Source organism: Chamaea fasciata, unplaced genomic scaffold (genome assembly GCF_029207755.1).
Source record: "Chamaea fasciata isolate MVZ Bird 193981 ecotype frontalis unplaced genomic scaffold, bChaFas1.0.hap1 SCAF_220, whole genome shotgun sequence".
NCBI lineage: Eukaryota > Metazoa > Chordata > Aves > Passeriformes > Sylviidae > Chamaea > Chamaea fasciata.
The window spans coordinates 30088-48843 of record NW_027094305.1 but is presented as its reverse complement, the minus strand read 5'-3'; the positions used below and the strand labels follow the sequence as shown (position 1 = coordinate 48843).

Below are 18756 nucleotides of genomic sequence, written 5' to 3'. Positions count from 1 at the left end.
GTCGAATCAAGAAAGAGTCGAATCAAGAAAGAGTCGAATCAAAAAGAGTCGAATCAAAAAGAGTCGAATCAAGAAAGAGTCGAATCAAAAAGAGTCGAATCAAAAAAGAGTCGAATCAAAAAGAGTCGAATCAAGAAAGAGTCGAATCAAGAAAGAGTCGAATCAAGAAGAGTCGAATCAAAGAGTCGAATCAAAAAGAGTCGAATCAAGAAAGAGTCGAATCAGAGTCGAATCAAGAAAGAGTCGAATCAAAAAGAGTCGAATCAGAGTCGAATCAAAAAGAGTCGAATCAAAAAAGAGTCGAATCAAAGAGTCGAATCAAAAAGAGTCGAATCAAGAAAGAGTCGAATCAAAAAGAGTCGAATCAAAAAGAGTCGAATCAGAAAGAGTCGAATCAAAAAGAGTTGAATCAGAGTCGAATCAAGAAAGAGTCGAATCAAAAAGAGTCGAATCAAAAAGAGTCGAATCAAAAAAGAGTCGAATCAAAAAAGAGTCGAATCAGAGTCGAATCAAAAAGAGTCGAATCAAAAAAGAGTCGAATCAAAGAGTCGAATCAAGAAAGAGTCGAATCAAGAAAGAGTCGAATCAAAAAAGAGTCGAATCAAGAAAGAGTCGAATCAAAAAGAGTCGAATCAAGAAAGAGTCGAATCAAAAAGAGTTGAATCAAAGAGTCGAATCAAAAAGAGTCAAATCAAAAAGAGGCGAATCAAAGAGTCGAATCAAAAAGAGTCAAATCAAAGAGTCGAATCAAAAAGAGTCGAATCAAAAAGAGTCAAATCAAGAAAGAGTCGAATCAAAAAGAGTCGAATCAAAAAGAGTCGAATCAAGAAAGAGTCGAATCAAAAAGAGTCGAATCAAGAAAGAGTCGAATCAAAAAGAGTCGAATCAGAAAGAGTCGAATCAGAAAGAGTCGAATCAAAAAGAGTCGAATCAGAGTCGAATCAAAAAAGAGTCGAATCAAAAAAGAGTCGAATCAAAAAAGAGTCGAATCAAAGAGTCGAATCAAAAAAGAGTCAAATCAAAAAAGAGTCGAATCAAAAAGAGTCGAATCAAGAAAGAGTCGAATCAGAGTCGAATCAAGAAAGAGTCGAATCAAAAAGAGTTGAATCAGAGTCGAATCAAAAAGAGTCGAATCAAAAAGAGTCGAATCAAAAAGAGTCGAATCAAAAAAGAGTCGAATCAAGAAAGAGTCGAATCAAAAAGAGTCGAATCAAAAAGAGTCAAATCAAAAAGAGGCGAATCAAAGAGTCGAATCAAAAAGAGTCGAATCAAAAAAGAGTCAAATCAAAAAAGAGTCGAATCAAAAAGAGTCGAATCAAGAAAGAGTCGAATCAGAGTCGAATCAAAAAGAGTCGAATCAAAAAGAGTCGAATCAAAAAGAGTCGAATCAAAAAAGAGTCGAATCAAAAAGAGTCGAATCAAAAAAGAGTCGAATCAAAAAGAGTCGAATCAAAAAGAGTTGAATCAAAAAGAGTCGAATCAAAAAGAGTTGAATCAAAAAGAGTCGAATCAAAAAAGAGTCGAATCAAAAAGAGTCGAATCAAAAAGAGTCGAATCAAAAAGAGTCGAATCAAAAAAGAGTCGAATCAAGAAAGAGTCGAATCAAGAAAGAGTCGAATCAAGAAAGAGTCGAATCAAGAAAGAGTCGAATCAAAAAGAGTCGAATCAAAAAGAGTCGAATCAAGAAAGAGTCGAATCAAAAAGAGTCGAATCAAAAAAGAGTCGAATCAAAAAGAGTCGAATCAAGAAAGAGTCGAATCAAGAAAGAGTCGAATCAAGAAGAGTCGAATCAAAGAGTCGAATCAAAAAGAGTCGAATCAAGAAAGAGTCGAATCAAAGAGTCGAATCAAAAAGAGTCGAATCAAGAAAGAGTCGAATCAAAAAGAGTCGAATCAAAAAGAGTCAAATCAAAAAGAGTTGAATCAAAGAGTCGAATCAAAAAGAGTCAAATCAAAGAGTCGAATCAAAAAGAGTCGAATCAAAAAAGAGTCGAATCAAAAAGAGTCGAATCAAAAAGAGTCGAATCAGAAAGAGTCGAATCAAAAAGAGTTGAATCAGAGTCGAATCAAGAAAGAGTCGAATCAAAAAGAGTCGAATCAAAAAGAGTCGAATCAAAAAGAGTCGAATCAAAAAAGAGTCGAATCAAAAAAGAGTCGAATCAGAGTCGAATCAAAAAGAGTCGAATCAAAAAAGAGTCGAATCAAAGAGTCGAATCAAGAAAGAGTCGAATCAAGAAAGAGTCGAATCAAAAAGAGTCGAATCAAAAAGAGTCAAATCAAAAAGAGTTGAATCAAAGAGTCGAATCAAAAAGAGTCAAATCAAAGAGTCGAATCAAAAAGAGTCGAATCAAAAAAGAGTCGAATCAAAAAGAGTCGAATCAAAAAGAGTCGAATCAGAAAGAGTCGAATCAAAAAGAGTTGAATCAGAGTCGAATCAAGAAAGAGTCGAATCAAAAAGAGTCGAATCAAAAAGAGTCGAATCAAAAAGAGTCGAATCAAAAAAGAGTCGAATCAAAAAAGAGTCGAATCAGAGTCGAATCAAAAAGAGTCGAATCAAAAAAGAGTCGAATCAAAGAGTCGAATCAAGAAAGAGTCGAATCAAGAAAGAGTCGAATCAAAAAGAGTCGAATCAAAAAGAGTCAAATCAAAAAGAGTTGAATCAAAGAGTCGAATCAAAAAGAGTCAAATCAAAAAGAGGCGAATCAAAGAGTCGAATCAAAAAGAGTCAAATCAAAGAGTCGAATCAAAAAGAGTCGAATCAAAAAGAGTCGAATCAAAAAGAGTCAAATCAAGAAAGAGTCGAATCAAAAAGAGTCGAATCAAAAAGAGTCGAATCAAGAAAGAGTCGAATCAAAAAGAGTCGAATCAAGAAAGAGTCGAATCAAAAAGAGTCGAATCAGAAAGAGTCGAATCAAAAAGAGTCGAATCAAAAAGAGTCGAATCAGAGTCGAATCAAAAAAGAGTCGAATCAAAAAAGAGTCGAATCAAAAAAGAGTCGAATCAAAGAGTCGAATCAAAAAAGAGTCAAATCAAAAAAGAGTCGAATCAAAAAGAGTCGAATCAAGAAAGAGTCGAATCAGAGTCGAATCAAGAAAGAGTCGAATCAAAAAGAGTTGAATCAGAGTCGAATCAAAAAGAGTCGAATCAAAAAGAGTCGAATCAAAAAGAGTCGAATCAAAAAGAGTCGAATCAAAAAAGAGTCGAATCAAGAAAGAGTCGAATCAAAAAGAGTCGAATCAAAAAGAGTCAAATCAAAAAGAGGCGAATCAAAGAGTCGAATCAAAAAGAGTCGAATCAAAAAAGAGTCAAATCAAAAAAGAGTCGAATCAAAAAGAGTCGAATCAAGAAAGAGTCGAATCAGAGTCGAATCAAAAAGAGTCGAATCAAAAAGAGTCGAATCAAAAAGAGTCGAATCAAAAAAGAGTCGAATCAAAAAGAGTCGAATCAAAAAAGAGTCGAATCAAAAAGAGTCGAATCAAAAAGAGTCAAATCAAAAAGAGTTGAATCAAAGAGTCGAATCAAAAAGAGTCAAATCAAAGAGTCGAATCAAAAAGAGTCGAATCAAAAAGAGTCGAATCAAAAAGAGTCAAATCAAGAAAGAGTCGAATCAAAAAGAGTCGAATCAAAAAGAGTCGAATCAAGAAAGAGTCGAATCAAAAAGAGTCGAATCAGAAAGAGTCGAATCAAGAAAGAGTCGAAACAAAAAGAGTCGAATCAAGAAAGAGTCGAATCAAAGAGTCGAATCAAAAAGAGTCGAATCAAAAAGAGTCGAATCAAGAAAGAGTCGAATCAAGAAAGAGTCGAATCAAAGAGTCGAATCAGAAAGAGTCGAATCAAGAAAGAGTCGAATCAGAAAGAGTCGAATCAAAAAGAGTCGAATCAAAAAGAGTCGAATCAAAAAGAGTCGAATCAAAAAGAGTCGAATCAAAAAAGAGTCGAATCAAAAAAGAGTCGAATCAAAGAGTCGAATCAAAAAGAGTCGAATCAAAAAGAGTCGAATCAAAAAAGAGTCGAATCAAAAAAGAGTCGAATCAAAAAGAGTCGAATCAAGAAAGAGTCGAATCAAGAAAGAGTCGAATCAAAAAGAGTCGAATCAAAAAGAGTCAAATCAAAAAGAGTCAAATCAAAAAGAGTCAAATCAAAAAGAGTTGAATCAAAGAGTCGAATCAAAAAGAGTCAAATCAAAAAGAGGCGAATCAAAGAGTCGAATCAAAAAGAGTTGAATCAAAGAGTCGAATCAAAAAGAGTCGAATCAAAAAGAGTCGAATCAAGAAAGAGTCGAATCAAAAAGAGTCGAATCAAAAAAGAGTCGAATCAAGAAAGAGTCGAATCAAAAAGAGTCGAATCAGAAAGAGTCGAATCAAAAAGAGTCGAATCAAGAAAGAGTCGAATCAAAGAGTCGAATCAAAAAGAGTCGAATCAGAGTCGAATCAAAAAAGAGTCGAATCAAAAAAGAGTCGAATCAAAAAAGAGTCGAATCAGAGTCGAATCAAGAGTCGAATCAAAAAGAGTCGAATCAAAAAGAGTCGAATCAAAAAAGAGTCGAATCAAAAAAGAGTCGAATCAAAAAGAGTCGAATCAGAGTCGAATCAAGAGTCGAATCAAAAAGAGTCGAATCAAAAAGAGTCGAATCAAGAAAGAGTCGAATCAAAAAAGAGTCGAATCAAGAAAGAGTCGAATCAAAAAGAGTCGAATCAAAAAGAGTCGAATCAAAAAGAGTCGAATCAAAAAGAGTCGAATCAAGAAAGAGTCGAATCAAAAAGAGTCGAATCAAAAAGAGTCGAATGAAAGAGTCGAATCAAGAACGAGTCGAATCAAGAAAGAGTCGAATCAAAAAGAGTCGAATCAAAAAGAGTCGAATCAAAAAAGAGTCGAATCAAAAAGAGTCGAATCAAGAAAGAGTCGAATCAAAAAGAGTCGAATGAAAGAGTCGAATCAAGAAAGAGTCGAATCAAAAAGAGCCCAAAAAAAGTTGGGGAAAAAAAAAAAAAGGGAAACCCGAACGTTTCCAAGGGTTGGGAGGCGCGGCTGAACTCGTTTCCAGAGGGGTTTGTGCATGTGAGAATTCCTGGGAATTCCTGGCTCAGGGTGAGCTGTGAGTATTTACGGGTTTAGGGCGTTTTTGGGGAATGAAAACTCCGTTCTAGGTTTGAAGAGCAGGCCACGGGAGGGGAAAAAAAAAAAACCCCAGGCAGCACCAGGAGGAGGCAAATCTGCACTTCCCTTATGTTTTCCAGCATGAATTCCATGGATATCGCACCGTTCATTGTCCCAGGCTCTGCGAGGAATTGGAACAATAGGGGTGAGTGTTCCCAGATTAACCAACGTGTCCGGGACACGGCAACGGAGAAAAAACGGATTTTTTTTTTTTCCTGGTGTTTTTATGGATTTTCCTCTCACTCCGATGACGGGGAGGTGGAAAAATGAGGAAATAAAATCCTTTCCTCGGAATGCGGCAGAGCCGAGAGCCAGATCCCAGAATTTCCCCGCGAGTTCCCGAGCGGCTGCTCCACAAGGAACCCAGGGAACGCAAATGTTGGGAAAACAGGAGATCGAATGAATTCCGTTTTTCTGTGTTATTCTCCGCCCTCAGCCCAGAGAACAGCTCTGGTTTCCCTGCCCGAATCCCACACGGAGCACCCAGGTTGGGTTTCCCCCGGACTCAATTTTTCGGGGAATGACGGCTGAAATAAAATCGTTCCGACACGGGAGAAGTAAAATCGAGGAGCCGGGCAAGGCACCCTGAGCCAAGCAAGGATTGAATGGATTTAAATGACGACGAAATTGATTCGAACGATGCTTTGGGTGGGAAGGGACATTAAATCCCATCCCATTCCAACCTCGACACCTCCCAGCGTGCTCCAGCCTTTCCTGGGACACTGCCAGGGATCCAGGGGTTCTCTGGGGATTCCAGCCCAGCCAGGAATTCCTTCCCAAGATCCCACCCCCAAGCTCCTCTTTCCCAGTGGGAATTCCATTCCCTGCGTGCTGTCCCTCCATCCCTTGTCCCCAGTCCCTCTCCAGCTCTCCTGGAGCCTCCTGAGGCTCCGGAAAAGGGCTCGGAGCTCTCCCTGGATCCTTCCTTTCTCCAGGTGGACATTCCCAGCTCTCCCAGCAGCTCCCTGTGCTTCCCAACCCCAAACTTCTCCAGGACAAACCCCCCCCCCCGAACGGATCAGCTCAGCTCCAAGGCACACCAGATCCGGCACCAGGGTGGGAAGAAAGTCCGGGATCACAATAATCCAGGGTTTTTTTTCCCGGCTGATTCCCTGCCTAAGCCAGGGCTGGATCCAGCCTGGAGCATCCACGCTCCTGGAGAGCTCCAGGGAAACAAGAGCTGGAAAATGGAAGCTGGGAAATGGTTCTCCAGGTTCCAGAGTCACTCAGACACAGCCTGGAGTCAGTCTGGGAGACAAAACGAGGTCTGGAGCGAGGACCAGGACGTGGGATCAGAGCGGTTTGGGTGGGAAGGGATCTCAAAGCTCATCCCATTCCAACCCCAACAGCATCCCAAGGCTGCTCCAAGCCCCGTCCGACCCGGCCTTGGACACTTCCAGGGATCCAGGGGCGGCTCCAAGGCTTCCGCTGGATTTACGGATCGATTCAATTTCCTTGGAGCGAGCCCCTGACGGCTCCAGATGCGAAGAAGGGAGAGAGGAAAAACCCAACTCCCTGCAGGAGGAGGGGCTGTGACCCGAAGGGCCAGGAAAACCATCCAGGCTGACCCAAAAGGGGCAGAATTCCCACCTTTTGCGGGAGGTTGATGGAAAACGCGGAGAAGGAAGGAAGGAAGGAAGGAGATGTGAGGCGGGGCAGGCGTTCCGGCGAGGACGGGCATGAACAAACCACTCCAGGCAGGAGAAATAAACCACTCCTGGGTTAATATTTCCCTGGTTCATACATTTCCCGTCATTCCCGAATGCCGAAGCGGGAATGATTCACCAGCGTTCCCATTTGTTTTCCCCCGGGCAGGCGGCGAAGCCAAGGTCACCGCTGGAGGTTGCTCGCCCCACCGCGGATCCCGTCCCTTCACCCCCCTCCCTCCGCACCCCTGACGTCAGAACCGATAATTCCGCTCGCCGCTGGCCCCCTCCAGAAATCCACAGATCTCCCCGTTAATTCCTCAGGCTCTTCCCCAAAACGCTCCCGAGCTGATTCCCCGAGTAATTAATTTCCAACGAGATAAGGGAGCGCCGGCGCCCGTTCTTCCCCCGCCCCGCGAATCCCAATATTTAACGGCTTAACCTTTCCCCATTCACAAACAGCTTTTGATTAAGTTTCTCCTGGAACAAAGGGAGTAGAAAATGCCAACACGTGCCAAGCTTCAGGGGGAATTGTAGCCTTTTCTTGTGGTGGGGTGTTTTTTTTTTTAAATTTAATTTTTTTTTTTTCCTTTTTTTAATTAGGCGCCTTAAAAGGTGTCTCGGGCTGATAAAAACCCCTCCGAGCCGGTTTCCTGCCAAGACAAATTGAATCCCGAAAATGTTTGTTCCAGAGGCCACCATCCATAGCAGCTCCGGAGGTTTTCCATCGGCTCCAGGCTGAGTCAGGGCTAATCCACGTCTGCTCCGCAGGGAGAAGAGGTTAAAGACGACCCAGGGAGGGCAGATCCCAAGTTTCTGAATGCCCCGAGGATGCAGAATATTCCAAACTGGAAGCACGACCAACTCGAAAGCTGCTAAACCAATCCCCCTTGAAGTTTTCTCCCCTCGGGGCATCTTGCAGGTTTTAGACGATGAAGGTGGATGGATGCTGAAGGAAAATGTAAATCTGGGGGCGCGGCCAACGGGCAGAGATTATTGCAGCGATTTATTCAAAGCAAAAATCGAAATTTAAATGTAATTAAAGTTAAAAAAAAAAAAAAAAGTCGGCTCAGCTCAGCCGAAACTCAAACTTGGTGGTTCCTATGGACTCCTCCCTACCTTAAAATAACATTTCCCATAACATTCACTAATTTATGGGATATTAGAGAAATCCTGAGGATTTCTGCGCAGTAAATACTTTTATTTTTTTTTTTTCAACTCCCACCAAAAGCTTTCAGTGACATCGCAACTGTTGCCCAGGAAAATTGGGATTACAGGAAACCAAAAGCCAACCTCGGTTGGACCAGGATATCATCCCCAGAATCGCGGAATGGTTTGATTTGGGAAAAGACCCTCCCATTCCAAGGAGGTAACGGGAGATGGAATCGGGAGGGTGACGCCTCCGAGTTTGAATATTTTCCCGTCCCTGCGCCCTTGCGAAAAACCTTTTAAATCACAAAAATCCCGAGCGACCCACGGGAAAGGCCTGAGGATTTGGGATCCCCACGGCCCCATCCCCAAATTCAGCATCAGCCAACGTTCCAAGCTCCCACCTGGAGGTTTTAATCGGATTTTCCCCGCCGCGCTCGGCACGCAGCGAACGGGAAACCTGCTTTAGAAACACCCCCCAAAAAAAAGCCAAAAGGGGAGAGAAAAATAAAAACAACCCCACAAGGTGATTTCATGGGATTCCACTTGAACACTTCACAGCCACCTTTAATCTCCTCGGCTCTCCGGGCGTCCGACTGCCGCAGGAGATACCGGCTCGGGGATGGATAAAAAAAAGCAGAGGCGATTTTTTTGAAAGCAATTTCCTAAAAACGTGGGGATTTGTTCTGAGCGAAGGTCACAAAAACCCGTTTTTTTTTTTTTCAACGACCACCGCGGCCGCAGCCGGGCCGTGCCCCTTGAATCGGCTCCTTCGCCCGCGGCCCCCCTCCCTCCACCCCGCGAGAAAGAGATGATTAAATTCCAATTCCGAATAAGACGAGCATTATCTGAGCCCTCCATACTCCATCCCTTATCTCCATCAGCGGGATTATTTATAGCCGTGAATGCCGGTGGCACTTGAAAGCTCCTGCCTTGAGTGACACTTCCAGCTCCGCGGGGAAGGAACAATCACTTAGCGCTTTAATTACGTTGCATTAACGGCAGCTCGCGCCTCCAAAAAGAAAAAAACCACCAAAAAAAACCAGCGGCTTCATTTTTCCCTCCCCCCGATTTGCATTTTTTTTTTTTTTTTTCCCCTTTCCTCCCTTCCCCTCTTCTTCCTTCCCTCCCTCCCGTCAACGCCGGGCTAATTAAAACCCCCAGCGATAGGAGGGTGCAGACAATGGCCCGGTGACCGAGAAATGCGGATTCCAGGGTGCCTTTGCCGTGCCTTTGGAGCAGCTTGGGAACACCCACGGCCCGGCGCAGCGCTCGGGCACCTGGCAGGATGAAAATGGGCATTAAAAACCCAAAAAAGTCGCATAAACGCCGGGATCTTTCAAGACCTCAGACGCGGTGTTTTCAGAGCAGAGGGCAGGGGATTTATCTGGCAGGTTGTTAAGGAGGCGGGAAGTCGATTTTGTACTATTTTATCTTTATTTCCGTCCTCCAGGAGCGAGGCTTCCTGCCCCTTTCCAACGCTTCTGGTAATAATCCCTCGAGGAGCGCGACTCAAGAGGGGGAAAAGCCTCAAGATACACACGGAGAGGTTGAGGTTGGATATTGGGAGCAATTCCTCCTTGGAAGGGCTTTTGGTGGAGCCTTGGGGATTCGTGGATCCGTGTCGGACTCCCCATCCCTGTGGGATTTCAATCCATGGATCCATGGTGGAGGCCCCATCCCTGTGGGATTTAAATCCATGGATCCATGGTGGAGTTCCCATCCCTGTGGGATTTAAATCCATGGATCCATGGTGGAGTCTCCATCCCTGTGGGATTTAAATCCATGGATCCGTGGTGGAGGCCCCATCCCTGTGGGATTTCAATCCATGTGGATTTGGGGATTCATGGATCCATGGTGGAGTCCCCATCCCTGCAGGGATTTCAATCCATGTGGATTTGGGGGATTGAGGATCCATGGTGGAGGCCCCATCCCTGTGGGATTTCAATCCATGTGGATTTGGGGATTCATGGATCCGTGGTGGAGTTCCCATCCCTGCAGGGATTTAAATCCATGTGGATTTGGGGATTCATGGATCCATGGTGGAGGCCCCATCCCTGCAGGGATTTAAATCCATGGATCCATGGTGGAGGCCCCATCCCTGCAGGGATTTCAATCCATGTGGATTTGGGGGATTGAGGATCCATGGTGGAGTTCCCATCCCTGCAGGGATTTCAATCCATGTGGATTTGGGGATTCATGGATCCATGGTGGAGTTCCCATCCCTGTGGGATTTCAATCCATGGATCCATGGTGGAGTCCCCATCCCTGCAGGGATTTCAATCCATGTGGATTTGGGGGGGACGTGGATGAAGCGGAGTCTCCAATCCCGCAGGGGTAGGAAATCCACGGATCCTTGGCGTGGATAAAAAATCCATGGGTTTGGCAGTGCTGGGAATGGTTGGATTCAACGATCTCCAGGGGGCTTTTCCAACCTCACCAATCCCAAACCGCTTCCTCCTGACGTCTGCGCTCACAGCAAAACCTCCCACGGATGTGACCGAGGGGAGAAACTCCTAAAGACCCCCAAAAATTTCCACCTCCTGTAAAATATCCCGTGACCAAGGGAGGGAGGACGACATTCCAGGGAATTGCTGCAGCTTTCCCGACCGTCCACAGCCACAAAGCGAAACCCTTTGACCTCCTGGCACGTCCAAGCTGCCAAATTCCCCGTTACGGAGACCACCAAGCCAAGGAAAGAAGTGACAGAAGAGGCTCAGCCCTCTGAGGGCCACCGGCACCCAAAACCCCGCGGATCGTTCTGGAATTTCCCACGTTTTGAGCGTCAGAGGAGAAAACCCTGGAGCTGCAGGAAGCTTCTCCACCTCCTCCTTTCCCCAGCAGCCTCGAAATCCTCAAATCCTCGGAACCAGGGGAGCTTTTCCAAGCGAATCCTCACCGGGGTGAATCCTCACCAGATTCGGAACGTTTTTCCACATTAAACCCAGGAACAGTTCAGCTCCTGCCTCCCATCCCAGCCCTCCCACGGTTTGTTCCCCCACCGGAATATCGGGATCCACGGTGGCCAGCACTTCTCTCCGAACCCGGGAGATGCTGGCCCCGCTGGGACGCAATCCCAACGATCAGGAGAGACGCGGGAACTCTTGGAAAAGCTCCTGGAGCAGGAGCGGGCTGACCTTGGAGGGCCAGACAGATCTCTCCAGATTGTGCTCAGTGCCCCGAGCAGCCCCATCTGCACCGGCGGTGCAGGTGCTCCGAGCCAGCCTCCATCCATCCATCCCGGAAAAAACCCGGGAGAATTCCTCCATCAATCTGCTCTCCGGTTCCACCTTCGCTTTTTCCTCAGCGCACGACTCACCCTTTGCCTTTTTTTTTTTGTTTTTGTTTTTTTTTTTTGTTTTGGTTTTCTTTTTTTCGGGAGGGTCAGCGTCGCCCTCGGGCTCAGCACGGGGAAATGGAGCGTTTTCCATTGTCTTGGATCCCTCAAAAATCTCCTCTTCACCTCCTCTCCCCAAAAAAAAAAAACCAAACCCAGCAGCTCCATCCTGGTTTTGACAACCCAATCCTCCTTCATCAGGAGGATCAGAACAACCTCGTGCTCTGCTCCCCCACCACTTCACTCAGCCCTCCCCACCCCCCAAAATGCTCACAGCAAAACCATTCTGCTTTTTTTTTAAATCTAAAAAAACAAAGCTACAAACCCCCACAAAACCACAATCAAGGCCTCAGAAATGCGATTTGGCCCTCGTGGCGTCACCACCCAGCCGCTGACGGTGATCTGCGCGAAAATGAGCGTTTCACTGAGCGATGCTCCCTTTGCCTAACTGCCCGGGGAATTTGCACTCTCTGTCACTCTGTTCCTTTATTTTTGGCTGCCCGTTCCCAGCCATATGTTTGTTATCGACTTCAGCAGCAAGGGGCCTCAGCCAAAAAAAAAAAAAAGAGAGAGAACAATTTCTGAATGGTTTAAAAAGAAGTAAATAAATAAATAAAAAAAGAAAAGAAATCTGGCTCTTTCTGGTGTAAAAAAGCCGCAGAGCAGAGAGTGGATGTAGGAGCCTCGGCGACCCACGGGGTCTCGGGGGGGCTGCAAAGTGAAATCATCGCTCGGTTCAGGCGGAAAAAGGGTCAGAACTGCTCTTTTTTTTTTCTTTTTTTACTGAGCAGGAGCTTTTTGTGAATGGGAGGCTGCTGGCAGGCCGCGGCTGGCGTTATCGTGGCTCTGCGCGCCGCAGGAAAATGGGTGCGGGGGGGGGGGGGAGGAAAAACAAATCCTGATTTTTTTTAGGGACCAAAGGCGGCTTCTCCCACTCTGCCACGGAGCTTTTGGAATGGTTTGGGTGGGAAGACGATCCCATTGCAATCCCAAATGCTTTGTCCAGGTTGCTCCAGCCTGGCCTTGGATGCTTCCCAGGGATCCAAGGGCAGCCGCAGCTTCTCTGGGAATTCCTACCCGATCCCTCACAAGCCTCACCGGGGAAGAATTCCTCCTTAATATCCCGCCCCAATTCCCCCTTCTCCCATTTGAAGCCATCTCCTGGATCCTGGCCCTCTTCCCAAACCCCAGCTCTCCTGGAGCCCCTTTAGGCTCTGGAAGCTGCTCCAAGGATTCCCTGGATCCTTCCCTTCTCCAGCTGGACATCCCCAGCTCTCCCAGCCTGCTCTGCCCACGATATCCCAAATTTCTCCTCTTCCGTGCACCGTCAAAAAATACCTCTCTACCACCAAAACCCCACCCTCGGCCTTTTCCTGATTTAAACCCGGACCCTAAAAAGTTTCTGAGCCCACAGTTCTGCAGAAGTGGGCACAGACCGGGGCGGGGGGACTTCTTTCTGTGGGTGTTTTATCCACAGAAACATGAGAAAAAAGAGTTTTCCAGAAACAGCCCAGCTCCTCCTCGTTAACGTAAAAATTACCCCGGCCTCGGGGTCACAGCACACGGAGCCCCTCGTTGCTCCCGAAGCCCGGCAGGCTTTTTGAATATTTCCTGAAGATTCCGGGAGAAAGAAGCTCGAGGGAACTGCAGGACGGAGCATTAAACACCCTCTCAGGCATGTGCCCAGCGGAAAAAAAAATAAAATTTAAAAAGAGGCAAAACCGCCCGCAAATCGCGGCTTTTCACCGAGATGTTTAGAAGGAGCTGAAAGGAAAATCGTTTAGCCCACCAAACACTTCAGAGCTCTATTTTAAAAACACCGGGAACCGGCTTCCCAGAGGAGCAAAAAAAAAAAAAAAATAAAAATCAATGCAGATCAGCGCTTTAACCGTCTTTTATTACAGTTATTAAAAGCCCCTGGTAGAGGTGCAATATTTTAGTTTCGTTACGGGTTTCATCTCCGCGAGAAAAAAAAACCAGAGCCCGCAGGAAAAAGCGATATTTACAGCCGGAAAGATTTGAGGTTTTTGAGGGAACCTCACCCGCTCCGTAAAAACAAACCGACGCTCAGATCGTTCCACCCTCATCTGCCCCTCAGATTATTCCGCCCTGAGATTATTCCGCCTTCGTTTTCCCCTCAGATTATTCCAGGCTCAGATTATTTCACCCTCATTTTTCCCCTCGGATCATTTCACCCTCATTTTACCCCTTGATTTTTTTCCCCTCTCAGATTATTCCAGCCTCATTTTCCCCTCTCATTATTTTATCCTCGTTTTCCCCACAGATCATTTCACCCTCATTTTTCCCCTCGGATCATTTCCTCTTCATTTTCTCCCTCAGGTTGTTTCACCTTCGGATAATTTCACCTTCCCCTGATTATTCCACCCTCATTTTCCCTGAGATTATTTAATCTTCGTTTTTCCCCCTACGATTATTTCATCCTCATTTTCCCCCTCAAATTATTTCACTCTCATTTTGCCCCCTCTGATTCCTTCCTCCTCATTCTCCCCACTGATAATTCCACCTCCGGATAATTTCGTTTTCTCCCGATCATTCCGCCCACATTTTCCCTCGGATTATTTCGCCGTCATTTTCCCCCCCAAAATCCCTTCATCTTCATTTTCCCCCCTCAAATAATTCCACGCTCATTTTCCTTCCGATGGTTTCACCTTCGGAGTGTTTCGCCCTCATTTTCCTCTCAGATTATTCCAGCCTCATTTTTCCCCCCTCGGATCGTTTCACCCTCGTTTATCCCACCAGACTATTTCATCCTCATTTTCCCCCTTAGATTATTTCACCCTCATTATTCCCCCTCAGATTATTCCACCTTTTTTTTCCCCCAGACTATTCCACCCTCATTCCCCTCTCTGATCATTTCACCCTCAATTTTCCCCCCAGATTATTCCACCCTCATTTTCTCTCAGATTATTTCACCCTAATTTTCCCCCTCAGATCATTTCACCCTCCTTTTTCCCCTAAAATCATTTCATCCTCATTTTTCCCCTAAGATCCTTTCACTCTCATTATTTCCCCTCCGATTATTCCACCCTCATTTTCCCCCTCAGATTATTTAATCTTCATTTTTCCCCTAAAATCCTTTCATCTTCATTATTCCCCTCAGATTATTCCACCTTTATTTTCCCCCAGATTATTCCACCCTCATTCTCCTCCCTGATCATTTCATCCTCATTTTTCCCCTAAAATAATTTCATTCTCATTTTCCCCCTTAGATTATTTCATCCTCATTATTCCCCTCAGATTATTCCACCTTTCTTTTTCCCTCAGATTATTCCACCTTTATTTTTCCCCCAGACTATTCCACCCTCATTCTCCTCCCTGATCATTTCATCCTCATTTTTCCCCTAAGATCCTTTCACTCTCATTATTTCCCCTCCGATTATTCCACCCTCATTTTCCCCTTCAGATTATCTCCATTTTTCCCCTAAAATCCTTTCATCCTCATTATTCCCCTTCAGATTATTCCACCTTTTTTTTCCCCCAGACTATTCCACCCTCATTTTCTCCCTGATCATTTCACCCTCATTTTTCCCCTAAAATCATTTCATCCTCATTTTCCCCCCTTAGATCCTTTCACCCTCATTATTCCCCCTCAGATTATTCCACCTTTTTTTTTTCCCCCAGACTATTCCACCCTCATTCCCCTCTCTGATCATTTCACCCTCATTTTCCCCCCCCCCTCCCGTTCCGCATCACCCGGATCCCAGATGCATCAGGCCCGGCACTAAAATTAGCTCATTTTCTGAGAAAATTGCTTATTTTGCAATTCCTCCAGAAATATATTTAAAATTTAAAAAAAAAAAAAAAAAAAATTCCCCATCTTGACACATGACTAAGAGAAGGAATTTTCAGGCTGAACTCATTCAGCGATTGTGTTTTATTTAAAGCAAGCAGGAGCGGCTCTGCAGATGGGGATCGAAACAACCTCCTCAGATGAATACTCGGCCCCCAGCAAACCGGCCCTGCCTGGGTTTTTGCCGTCGTGATTTTATTTCTGTGACACTCTAGACGGACACACGGGGATCTCCTCAGGGGGGAAAAAAAGAAAAAAAGAACTTTTTTATCAACTGAGGGTCCACCTGATGGTCCACCAGAGCCACAGCGGCTCCTGTGACACCTCGAAACTCCCAATCTTCTGCCTCCCTTTCCTGTTTTTCCCTTTTTCCCCGATTTCTTTCACCCCGGAGGGATCTGTTCGAGGTGGGCGCCGAGCCAGGAGGACGAGCACCAATAAACCACACTCAAGCCAACCCCATAAAAATAAAATAAAGGCGGACACAGCAACGTTCCCTCTCCGCTGATAAATCTGCTATTCGTAACGTATAAAAATACGTCATAAATAACAGATACGCGCGTATCCTCAAGCACTATTAGGAACATTCACCCCAGAGCAGCCCAAAGCTGGGATCCTCCAACTGCCACCGAGTGAGGAATTAACACCGGCAACCCCGGGAGTTCTCCAGCCTCACGAAGTTTTGGAGGTTTTTGTTTAGTTTGTTTTTTTTTTTTTAAATTATTTTTTGTTTTCCTGCTCCAATCCCAAGTTCTGCTCGGCAAATGTGATTCACGAACCCTCCCAAGCATTTCCCCCCCTCCCTTCTCCTGGCTCCCTGAGCCACCTCATCCCTCTCTCCCGGGGGGCAGCGGCGGAGCCGAGCGCTCGTCGCGTTCCGCGGGATGAGGTGTCCGCTCCGGTAACAATTCCATTATTCCCGCTGAGCCTTTGATTTATCCCTGACCATTATTCTAATTATTTGCTCCGACCACCTGCCTCGTCAGGCTCTCTCTGGCTTTGGGGAAGAGGAGTTTGTTGGGTTTTTTGGCTTTTTTGGAGGGTTTTTTTTTTTTAAGGGTTTGCGTCCGTTGGTGTTTTCCGGGGATGTTTCCCGCGGTGTTTTCCTCGCCTGTGGAATGGGGGTGGAAAAGACCCGGAGGAGGGAGGGAAATCCTCCGAGGATATAAAAAGGATCGATAAGCAGGGGGGAGGAGGTGGGGGAAAAAAGCAGAGTGGAACTGGGACACGGGATCAGGGCGAAAAAAGGGAAGATTTCACACTGGAGGGCAGGGAAAAAAAGCCACTCTCTGGGAACAAAAAAAAAAGTCATGGAATTGGAGAATCCCAGAATGACTTGGTTTGGAAGGGATCTTAAAGCTCATCCCACTGCCATGGGCAGGGACACCTTCCACCATCCCAGCCTGCTCCAAGCCCTGGGCAGAGACACTTCCAGGGACGGAATCCACAGGGACGGAATCCACAACCTCTCCGGGCGAAAAAAAAAAACCCAAACCAACCCAATAACAACAATTAAAAAAACAAATAAAAAATAAATTCCAGACAACACCTTCACCCTTACCTATCACAAGGTTTTGAATTATCGCCAACGGCACCAGCTGCTGAGCCCGCACGGCCCGCCAGAGTCACTGCTGGGAGGTGGGAGCAGCGGGAAAAGCGGGGAGATCGATAGGTCGCCGGGGACGGGGAGGAACGTCCCTCCCGGCGCTGCCATCACCCGCCCAGCAGTTTTCGGGACAAGGTCAGCACCATCAGCACTTATTCCCTTCCCAGGAGAAGCCTCGGGATTTATGATTTCTAACCGCTGCCGAAGGTGCTCAGGACTCCGAAAGTCAGCCGGCCTCCTTTGTGCCCGACCTTTCCCCGAGCCGGAATGCGGCCGGAGAGGAGGAGGACTCGCAGGGAATGGGGATAGTTTGGTCCAAACCACCTCAAAATCGAAGGTTTGTGAAGATGCCTGGAAAGCCCCGGGCCTGTTGTGCCAAGAAAAGAAAGAATTGGAGAGCTGGGGCTGCTCACCTGGAGAAGGGAAGGATCCAGGGAGAGCTCAGAGCCCTTTTCCGGAGCCTCAGGAGGCTCCAGGAGAGCTGGAGAGGGACTGGGGACAAGGGATGGAGGGACAGCACGCAGGGAATGGAATTCCCATTGGGAAAGGGGGGCTTGGGGTGGGATCTTGGGAAGGAATTCCTGGCTGGGCTGGAATTCCCAGAGAACCCCTGGATCCCTGGGAGTGTCCAAAGAAAGGCTGGATGGAGCATGGAGCACCCTGGGTGAGGTGTCGGGGTTGGAATGGGATGGGATTGAAGGTCCGTGGATCCCATCCCAAACCGTTCCGGGATTCTGGGATCCAGGACACTCAGGATCCATCCCGAGGGGTTTTTATGGAATTTGGGGATGGAAAAGGGAAGGGAGACCCTTCCTGGAGTCCTGAATTCCCAGGGAATTCCCGAAATTCCTTCCTGGTGTAGGACTTGGGATGGGGATAGATCCAATCCCAGGCTGGGAGAGCTGGGAATGGAGGGAATTTCCTGGGAAAGGGGAGCTTGGGGTGGGGGATCTTGGGAAGGAATTCCTGACGGGGAGGCCGGGGAGGAGCTGGAAGAGAATTCCCAGAGAATCCCTGGATCCCTGGGAGTGTCCAAAGAAAGGCTGGATGGAGCATGGAGCACCCTGGGTGAGGTGTCGGGGTTGGAATGGGATGGGATTGAAGGTCCGTGGATCCCGTCCCAAACCATTCCGGGATTCTGGGATCCAGGACACTCAGGATCCATCCCGAGGGGTTTTTATGGAATTCGGGGATGGAAAAGGGAAGGGAGACCCTTCCTGGAGTCCTGAATTCCCAGGGAATTCCCGAAATTCCTTCCTGGTGTAGGACTTGGGATGGGGATAGATCCAATCCCAGGCTGGGAGAGCTGGGAATGGAGGGAATTCCCTGGGAAAGGGGAGCTTGGGGTGGGGGATCTTGGGAACTCACTCCTGGCTGGGCTGGAATTCCCAGAGAACCCCTGGATCCCTGGCAGTGTCCGAGGAAAAGCTGGAGCACCCCGAGACCGTGGGGTTGGAATGGGATGGGAGACCCACGAATCCCATCCCGAACCATTCCAGGATTCCAGGATTGCCGGAAGACGCCTCCCCTCCATCCCCGGTTAATTGGCTGCAGCAGGAATGTTTAAATATTTACCAGCCCGGACCAACGTTTGCACAGCCCAACACCGGTTTGTAACAACAAGAAGTTGTTTTCCCAACCCCAAACCAGGATGGAAAACGTTCAGGCAGGGAGCAGAGAACCGAACTCTCCAGCCGAACCTTTGGGAATGAAGGGAATTTTTAAATTTTTTTTTTTTTTTTAGGAGTCCGTCTGGATATTTCTGCTACGTTCAAGGAGGGGCTCTGGGAAACTGATCAATAAATTCGGTTTGGTGTTTTATCCTCTGGGATTGAAAAAGATTTAAAAAAAAAAAAAAATGAATTATAAAGCATTTAAATGAGGATGAGAAAGGGGCAATGAGCCTTTCTCCTCCTGCTCCCCAGCTCTCCTCCCCACCTTCATTTGAATTCCTCCCCTCCCAATTCCAGCCTCATTCCTGCCTCCCAATCCCCAAAACTTCGCCTCCTGCCTCTCCAGTTTCGGGGAGAACTGCCATTCACGCAGGGATG

General features: G+C 46.6%; 1 protein-coding gene across 1 annotated transcript in view; it reads right to left on the bottom strand.

Moving 5' to 3' along the window:
- Positions 1-18756, bottom strand: part of LOC136304923 (elongator complex protein 3) — a 58626-nt gene that overhangs the window by 30872 nt on the left and 8998 nt on the right. The gene's annotated exons all lie outside the window — the stretch shown is intronic.